The sequence below is a fragment of the Lactuca serriola genome, chromosome 4 (genome assembly GCF_051521515.1).
Source record: "Lactuca serriola cultivar US96UC23 chromosome 4, Lser_US96UC23_V15, whole genome shotgun sequence".
Lineage (NCBI taxonomy): Eukaryota > Viridiplantae > Streptophyta > Magnoliopsida > Asterales > Asteraceae > Lactuca > Lactuca serriola.
In genome coordinates this window covers 338,217,586-338,227,849 of record NC_136411.1, presented here as the reverse complement: position 1 = coordinate 338,227,849, position 10,264 = coordinate 338,217,586, and the positions used below count along the sequence as shown (strand labels likewise).

Genomic DNA, 10,264 nt, shown 5'->3' with positions numbered 1-10,264 from the left:
TTATAGAAGCGTTTGCATGGACTTCCATGATTGGTTGGAATTTAGGGTATCCCCTTCATTAGCTAATTATGAATGGGTCTGGCCCATGAGAATTGGGGTTTCCATTCTTTCCTATAAATAGATTCATATCCATATTCATTATTCCTTGTAAGTGCATGATTTTATGTGTGTGTACACAGTAATTTCAAGAGAGCAATTATTGTGAGGTTGAGTGCACATCCTTTAGAGCATTTAGTAAGCAAGATAGTTTCTTTTGTTTTGAGAGCTTAAGTGAGGTGTAACCTTTGTGTGTGATTGTAATTGGTCTTGGAAGTTTAATAAAATCCTCTCTTTCTCTCTAACTCTCCCTCTCTTTCTTTCTTTCTTTCTCTCACTTTCTCTCTTTGTCTTTGTCTTTGTCTTTTTCTCTGTCTCTGTCTCTGTCTTTGTCTTTGTCTCTATCTCTGTCTCTGTCTCTGTCTCCGTCTCTGTCTCTGTCTCTCTCCCTCTCTCTCTCTCTCTTGTTTGCCCATGGACGTAAGTTATATTGACCAAACTGTGACATCCCCAAAATCACGGCCAGAAAAGACCGGTTTGTTTATGCTTTGTTTAAAAATCAGAGTTACATTTTAAATGAAAGTGTTGCGGAATTTGTCCCAAAACAAAAATATGATAAAGATTTATCAAAAGCATTTCCATAGAAATGTATTTCATTAAAAGACTCGGGATGTCATGTTCGTACAGATCCAAAGCATAAACAGTACAATATAAGCCTTACTACATTATTTCATATCTACAGGCCTATATCCGTAATCCCTCGTCCAAAACATCACACCTATGCTCATGCGCCACTACCTGTAATACATAAAACTGAGTGGGTCAGGCTTGGGAGCCTGGTGAGCACATAGGGTTTTCAACCCACAATAAATAAGTTTATTAATTTCATCGATCAACAATAACCCGATTACCCGTTCCCGTTATCCTCACTTTACGTCCCTAAACACCTATCATAAGGGACCTAGCCTAAGGATCATCATCGGGACGGACACTACTGCTAAGGGGATTCCTCAGCAATAAATGTCCTAAAGGCAACCATGTGGGGGATGGAGTACACCGGTGAACATATCGTTCACAAACACCTACAGGTTGCGAGCCTGCTAGTGTTCCACTGGACTGTCTAGAAGAGTCCGTGGTCGTCATCCATACTCTGCTAGATGACAGAATCAACAACATCAACATCGAGGCCTCTCATCATTTTATCACACATCACCTATTGCATCTACCTATGTTTTACCCCAACATTTTCGTAGATATAAAATACATATACAGTTTAAATCATTGAAAACATGTATAACAACGTTCATCTAGCATAGATAGCAAGTATTCAGATAATATGCACGCATAGCACGTAATTTATATAAAATACTTCATATCTATGTGTAAGTTGAAAGTAACTATGCACTCACCTTAACGTTCGATAGACGATTAGTGTTCTGGAATGGATGCGAGAAGGTCGAGTAGTATTTCCGTGAATATGAATCTCCGAGAAAATTTAGTTTCCTAAGGAAATATTAATATAATTAATATTTGGAGGGTAGTTTGGTAATTAACCAAGGTATGGGGTCCATTTACTAATTTAATAAATCAAATGGTGTTATGTTTGTCAATACTTTTCAAATTAATGGCTAAAATGAATTATATAAATTCCAAGTTTGCATCTTGGACTTATTTTGCAATGAAATTCCATGGAGGGGGCTTTTAATTATTTTGAATTACTATAAGGACTATATGTAGTTAATTGAAATGGAAGTTTGGAAAAGAAAAAGGAAAAAAGAAAAATATGTATATATGTTTCTTTCGTATTTACATATATAAATATATATGTTGTTTGTAAATTAGGAAATAAGAATGGGCTACTTTGTAAACTAAACACAACTTGAGGGTTTGTTTTCAATAAAATAAATGGAAGTTTGAGCTTTATTTTCAGATTTTACTGATCAAACAAACAATTTGTATGTATGGCTAATAAAAGAAATGAATGGCTTCTTTCTTTTGGCTACTGATCGAAAATACATCACATATGTGCATGAGGTTTTAAAAAAGAAAACACATGAATTTGCCTTGCTTCCCTAGTGAGTTCGAACAACATAGGAAAATAATAATAATAATAATAATAATAATAATCTTAGCGATGGAGGACTTACGGTGGCACCAATATGGTAGTGATGGTGCAAGATTGGTGCTGGACGGAGGAGCTTGTGACAACAGTAGGTGGTGGAAATGGTGGTTATTCAATCTAAGGGAGATAGAAAGGGATATAGAGATCAAGATTGAGAGAGAGAGAGAGGGGAAGAAGAGGAAGATGATGGCAGATTTTGTGAGTGAGAAATGAAGGTGTCTAAGCCTCATTTTATAGTAAACACACACACTCACATACAAGTTTGGGCCATGCCTCCAGCCAAGCAATGTACTCACAAATTGAAGTGTGCAAGCAAAAGAGTGAGGATGAGGAGAAGATCACGTGGATAAGACCAAGAGGAGAAGCAATTGGCTGGGGATTTTTCTCCCATGCAAGTCATGTGGGTCCACATGGGTTTTTCCTCCTTTAATTGCCCAAAACACACAAAATCGGGTGTCTCGAGATCTCAACATCGGATTGCGTTTTTGAAAATTTCTTATGAAAGAGGGTAATTCAAGGATTCCAGAAACCTGAACGGATTAATTTTTGGAGTTATGGAACCCCGGGAAATCGCACTTAAAGTTTTGCGTCTAAACGACACTCGATGTCCTTTTTCGCAACTTTTATAAATATTTTCGTTAAAAATATTTCGAGTATGAAATCAAATACTAGACCATATCTTGAGTCCAAAAACGCCCTCGGAAATCCCGTCGGCAAAGCATAAGTACCGCAAAGGATCGATTCGGTTTTACGCGATTAAAGAAAAGCAGTGTTTTACTGTCTGATTTTCGTAAAACTGCCGTATCTTTTGCATACGAACTCCGTTTTCGACGTTCTTTATATCCACGCGTAGGCAGAAACGTACTCTCCAACTTTATGTAATTGTATCAGGTTTATCTCACAATTTAATTTTGACGCTTGTTTTTATTCTTTATTAATTATATCTTTATAATTAAATAATAAGCATATAAATTCACATAATTCACAAAATACTCAAATATTTCATCTTTATTACTTCAAAAAGAGTTACAAGAGTTGACCTAGACTATTTCATTGAGAAAAATGCTTAGCCCTGAAACTCGGGCGTTACACAAACCACGTTAAATAATGTGTTCAATTTTATTTATGTTTTTTAGAAGTTTTATTTCAGCAAGTTTCAAGAAGTTTGTTTGATGTTTGTTTGAAGTGCTTAACTTATTATTTTGTTACCCCCAACAAACTGGTATCAGGGTTATGTATGAAGATGGGAGAGTTAAGATCAAAAAATTCAATGGTCATGATTTTGGTTTCTGGAAAATAAAAATCAAAGACAATCTCTACCAGAAGAAGATACATGAACCATTGTTTGAAAGTAAACCTGAAGGAATAAAGCAAGAGAATTGGGAACTATTAGATCAGCATGCACTTGGTGTGGTGAGATTATCCTTGGCAAAGAATGTAGCTAACAACATTGTCAATGTGAAGACTACTTATAGGTTGATTAGAGCACTATATAACATTATTAATGAATTTAATTCATTCCTATCAAGGCTGATGTCGGTTCAGATTAAATTTAAAGATGAAGTCATGGCATTGCTACTATTATCAACTTTACCTAATAGTTGGTCCATTATGGTAATAACAGTTAGTAGCTCAGTTGGGCTGCTAAGCCGACATTTGAAGGCATTCATGATTTAATACTTGTGAGGATGTGCATAGATTGAGTATTGGAGAAGCTTCCAATAGTCTTCCAAGTACTGAAGACAAAGTAAGGGAGTCCAATAGAGGGTGTGGGGGTAGTGGAATATCGAAGTCCAGAATGAAAGGTGGATAGAAAAACAAGAGGGATGTTACCTGTTGGAACTACAGAGAGAGTGGTCATGTCAAAAGTCAGTTCCCAAAGCTCATGGAAGATAAAAGCCAAAAGGAGATGAATATGGAGAAGATTTTGAAGGTGACGCGCTTCTTTATTTAGTCGAAAACTCAAAAGAATCATGGGTCTTGGATTCTGGTGCGTCATTTCATGTTAGTCATTCCATAGATGTAATAAAGAACTTTAGGCATCACCAACGGAAGTTTATATTGGCAGATAACAAGTGTCTGGATATCATGGGTGTCATAAATGTGATTCTCAAGAAGAATCTAGTTACATATAGGACATTGAAGAATGTCAAGTTCATTCCAGACCTAAAGAGGATGTTGATATCAGTTGATAAACTTGATGATGAAGGTCATCATGTTACATTTCTTTATCACAAGTGGAAAGTGAAAATGGGAAACTTGATCGTTGCTATGAATCAAAAACATGGTACACTATATATGGTGGAGGTTTCTAAAGATGAAGCAAGCGTTGTTGAAAGAGTTCGGACATGCACTCTATGCAACCAAAGATTTATTCATATGAGTGAGGAAGGAATTAGGAAGTTTGTATCCAAAGGGAGAATTTCAGACATTAAGATTGTGACAGATTCATCTAAGCCATGTTCTATTAGCAGACAGAAGAAAGTCAGTTTTGTGAAGATATGCAATATACCTACGTTTGGGAAGTCAGTTTTAGTTCATTCAGGTGTTTAGAGTCCCACTTCATTTTCTTCAGTGAGAGGATCCATAAATCATGCAAGACCTATCAATGGTCAAAGGACAAAATATGTCCTTGAAGCTGTGGGAGCTCTGATAAATCTAGAAAGAATGGGAGCTCTGGTGATAATAGTTATGAGGGAGGAGTTGTAGGTGTGTTAATGATCAGACCTCCAATTATCTAGAGGACCATTAAGAAAGTACTCCAGTTAGATATTCTTCATTAAACAATGACTAGTTGATGTGTGAGAATGTGTCAAAACCAGAGGCCTTAAGGACGAACTCCATACAGTAGGATAATGATATGGATGATGAATTGAGCGAACTGTAGAACAGTCGGATGTTTTAGGTTAAAGTGAGATAGATGGAAGCAAAACTTGCAAGGAAAGATCGGTGGTCAAGGGAATCCAAAAGAAGAGAGAGGACGATTCTCTAATTGTAAATATGACTATATTCACTTCCATTTTGAATGTAGTGTCCTCTGATAATCTCTATCTAGAGCAGCTAGATGTGAATAGAACTAGTATCCTTGATGATAACCTAGAAAGAGAAATCTAGAAGGCACAAATAGAAAGTGATCTTACAACTATTAAGAAAAGGCTAGTGTTCAAGAAAAAGGAAAACTTGTACGACATGAAACAAACTCTCCAGCAATGGTACTTAAAGTTTGATAACTTCATGAAGAGGAGCGGGTTCAGAAGACATTAGGTTGATCATGATTTTTACTTAAATAATTTAAGCTCCTCCCATATCATCATCGGGTTGAATGTTGATGACGTGTTGATTGTTGGCTCAAACATGTCACAGATCAATGAGCTTAAGATGTGACTAACAAGATTGTTCAACATAATGATACAAGGGGATGTTAAGATTAAAATGTCTTTAGTATGGTGAACTTAATAGGTGAAGGTTCCATGGTGTTTACCATTGGAAATTTAAAGTTTAGCATGGCCTCAACTGGCCTTCCAGATGTTTGAAGACAAGGGTTTGGTAGGACAGGGAGAGAGAGGGAGTACTTTGAGGAATGATAAAGAATTTGAATGGAAGTTGAAGTTGTTGAAACCTTCAAGTGGGAGACTATTGGGGTATGAAGTCTTGTCCACCATTTGGAGCACTTGGAACTCAATGGAACACTTGGAGTTCAATGGTTCATGTGACAAAGGGACAGATCATGTGACAACGGAACATATCATCTAAAAGGGGGAATAGAGCACCTAGGAAAGGAATGGAGCATCTTTCAATGTTGAATGTGCCATTTACGAAGTGGGTGTGCCAAATATAGACAATGTGTGACACTTTGGAATCAAGATGTGCCATCTTGATGGATGATGTGCCATCTCGAAGGAGGATGCACCAACATAGAGGAACATGTGTCATTATAGTGTGCCATGGTGTACTCCAGAGTATTCATGTTCTACTGATGTGGTGTTGAAGCATGGATGTGTCACTAATGATCATGGTGTGTCACTAGAGCATCATGATGTGCCATTAGGTGGCTTGATGTAGAACACATGTTCCTGATCTACCGTGACATCCCTTGGTGTGTCACATGTGTTCCTGATGTGCCGTGATATCCCTTAATGTTCCATCATGGCACCTTGACGAAGTGTCATGATCAGGAGATGCCACCAAGTGATAGGATGTGCCACCAAGTGACAGGATATGCCACCAAGTGACAAAATGTGCCACCAAGTGACAGGATGTGCCATCAAGTGATAGGATGTGCAACTAAGTGACATGATGTGTTACCAAGTGTTTGGAGGTGCCACTAACTGACAAGGGGTACCACTCAATAACACATGATGTGTCGGTGGTGCACTGATGGTTCCAATACAATGTCTCTGAAGCATGAAGGTTCTAGAATCGTTTGCATGGAATTCCATGATTAGTTAAAAATCAGGGCATCCCGTTCATGGTCCAGTTATGAATGTTTGTCCTATCAGAATTAGGGTTTACCATTCTTGCCTATAAATAGGTTCATATATCCATTCATTATTCCTTGCGAGTGCATGTTTGTGTTTGTGTACACAGTAATTTCAAGAGAGCAATCATTGTGAGGTTGAGTACACGTCCTTTGGAGTAGTTACTAAGCAAGAAAGATTCTTTTGATTTGATAACTTAAGTGAGGTGTAACCTTTGTGTGTGATTGTAATTGTTCTTTGAAGTTCCGTAAAATCCTCTATCTCTCGTTCTCTCTCTTTCTCCCTCTCTCTCTCTCTACCGTTCGCCCATGGACATTGGTCATCTTAATCAAACAACATTATATATTTTGTTCATTTTGACTTAAGTTTTTCAAAACTTTTATTTCAGCAAGTTTCACCAATTTTTTTTTTGACGTTTGTTTGAAGTGCTTAACTCCTTTTGTTGTCATCTCTACAACATTTTGGTAAACATAAATATGATATCGGTGTTAGAGATGACGATTGGAGCTTCATGATTCATTACACTTCCTAGACTCGAGTATGAAGAAGTTAAAAATGTGAAAGTGGTCTTTCTTACGACATCTAGCTTTTCTTTGGAGGGTTAACAACAAGTGGTGGAGTAAGTCTGGTTTTAGAGGAGATAGTTGGAGCGGTGTTGGAGGTTATTTTTGTAAAGTTGACATTGTTGGCGAAAAATCAAAAGGTAATGATTAAAATTCGAAAATGATTTGAATAGCTGATTTTATCAAAACACCACTTATCACACAAATTGGTGTCATTGTTTTGTCAAAAACTAACTCAAGATGTATCAGCCAAATTTGTAAATGTGGTGTAATGTTTTGAAGAAAGTTTCAAGGTATGTTGGAGGATGTAAGATGTTTGTCAAGATGACAAAAATAGTGCCCACAACATTAACCATATAGTGTATTTTCTTGGGTTATGCAATTTTGACCACACAAGTACATATAGTGGTCATTCATCACCCAACTATGAAATACATAGAATGAACTCACACAAATAGCCAATAAAACCTAGAAAAAAATTTGTCTTTCGGGGAATGCAATTGAAGGAAAAAAAAATATTACATAGTAGAAGATTCAAACAAGAAAATATACATATGAAGAAGATATATGGAAGCAAAAACTACCAACATATGTAATAACAAAACCAAACAATGAAAGTGTATGCATACCTTTGATGATACAAGGATAGCAAAGAACCGATCATACTATGAATGTATATTATGTATAATTACCTTTTGTATGTATTTATCCCATTATTTGCTTAACCCATGTGGTTCATGTAAATTTTATTTAATCAGTGTTAATGTTATGATCTCATATTACATTAGATACTTTCCATAATTGAGATCATAGCATTAATACTTATTAAATACAATTTACGTGTGCCACATGGACTAAGTAACTAATGGCCAAAATGGTATTCAATTCCGTTTCACTTATCCTTGTACTTACAACAAAATGGAAAGTCAGAACATATGATTTGCTCAATATACAATGTCATCCACAGTTTCCTTTTCCAATCCTATCTTCCATACATGTTTTGGGTTGAAGCACTTCACATGGAAACTCACATTCTCAACATAACTCCATCATCTTCCATAACACAACCAAATTCCTTTCTCGAAATTATATAATAAGCCACCTTCATGTTCTTATGTTTGTGTTTTCGGATGCCTATGCTACCCTCATAAACTTGCACCTCGCTCTACACCTTGCATGTTTATTGGTTATGCAACCCAACATCAAGGCTTTCATTGTTTCGACCTCGCCACCCCAAAATAGTTATATATCGTCATGTTGTCTTTAAAGAATCTGTTTTTCCTCATAAAGCCATGACATGAAACAAATCACCTTCATACTCATTCCTATATGACTCTTGTAACATAAATCCCACATCTTGGGAACTTCTTATCTTTGAATTGACGCAACCCAATCCCACCACTAAACTCGACAGCCCAACTATCGAATCTAGCAGCCCTCCCGTACGATCAATATCCCATGATTATGCTGATGTTGTTGACTTCTCGGATGGCTTGACTCATAACAAATCTTTTACACCGCTGCCTTCTCCTTCCATCGAACATCTAGACGCTGACTCTCCCTCTTTGGCTTCCTCCTCTTTGGCAACCTTTAATTCCCTCCCAAACACTCCTCCTAATTTATCTTAACAACATAACTCTCTACGCAATCCTCCACCGTCTCACCCAATGGTCACTCGTGCTCGTAATGACATTTTAAACACATCTCACGCCTTAATCTCCTTACAACCACCTAGTATCCCCTTCCAAGTCCCACCTCCAAACCCTTAAGGACTCTAAATGGACCATTTCCATGCAAGAAGAATATCGTGCTCTTATTGAGTTATTCCTAACGGTACATGGGTCCTTTTTTTGTGGCCTATAAAGTAGATGGTACTCTTGAGTGATATAAAGCTTGCTCGGTCACTAATGGAAAAATCCAAATCCTCAGGATTGATTGTCATGACACATTTAGTTTGATTGTTAATCCAACTACAATTCATACGATACTTAGTCTCACCAACTCTAGAAGATGGCCCATTCATCAGTTAGATGTTAAGAATGCTTTTTTGCATGGTCAACTACATGTAACTGTTTACATGCACCAACCATGAAGGTTAAGAGACATCACTCATACTGATCACGTACGCCTCTTTCATAACTCTCTTTATGCCCTGAAACAAGCCCCATGGGCTTGGTTTTAGCAGTTTCCTTTATACATCACCAGGATCGATTTTACACATAGTTGATGTGATTCTTCATTATTTATTTTTTGCAGGGGAATTGAGATTTATATACTACTCTATGTTGATGATATCATTTTAATAGCCTCCTCTATGGATCTCCTACAACACATTATTTCGCTTCTAGCATCAGAGTTTGACATGAAGGTTCTTGGTGATTTATCCTATTTCCTAGGCATTATTGCCACACAGGACGCTAAGGGTATATTCTTATCTCAACACAACTATGTGATGGAAATCTTGGAGCGCGCTAACATGTTGAACTGTAACCTGTGTCTGATACTCATCCAAACTGGACTCCTCAAGCGATCCTGACACTGATTCGACTCTTTACCACAATCTTGCAGGTGGTCACCAATAACTTACCTTTACTCGCCTAGATCTCTGGTACGCCATGTAACAAATTTATTTGTTCATGCACGATCCCCTTGTACTTCATTTCCATTCTCTAATGCATATTTTACACAATGTTTGCGGTTCATTAGACTACGAGCTTCAACTTCATCATTACCCATTCACAAGTCTTATAATCTACTTTAATGTTGATTGGGGGTACGTTAACACACGTCGATCCACCAGTGGTTACTACGTATTTTTGGGTGATAATATGTTATCTTGGTGTTCTAAAATCCAATAGACCGTCTAAAATTTCAGTTCGAAAGCCGAATGTAAGATCCCGGGCTTCCAGATATTTTCAAATCCTTCCTTTGGTTTTTAAATATGTCATTTTGGGTCCTTTGAGTATAAAGATGTAACCTTAAGAAGCCCTAGTGAAAAAATGGTAATTTTTGGGAACATGAGTAGTACGTTGGGTGTTCATGTGAGTACGCCGGGCGTACACATA

At 37.2% G+C, this 10,264-nt stretch overlaps 1 long non-coding RNA gene across 1 annotated transcript; it reads right to left on the bottom strand.

Annotated features, from left to right (window-relative positions):
• Positions 1 to 273: 273 nt before the first annotated feature.
• LOC145100724 (uncharacterized) lies at positions 274 to 2,462 on the bottom strand. The gene is made up of 3 exons (XR_013705217.1): positions 2,184 to 2,462; positions 1,446 to 1,539; positions 274 to 834 (listed from the first exon to the last, which is right to left on the bottom strand). It is a non-coding gene; the product is annotated as an uncharacterized LOC145100724 (long non-coding RNA).
• Positions 2,463 to 10,264: the final 7,802 nt, after the last annotated feature.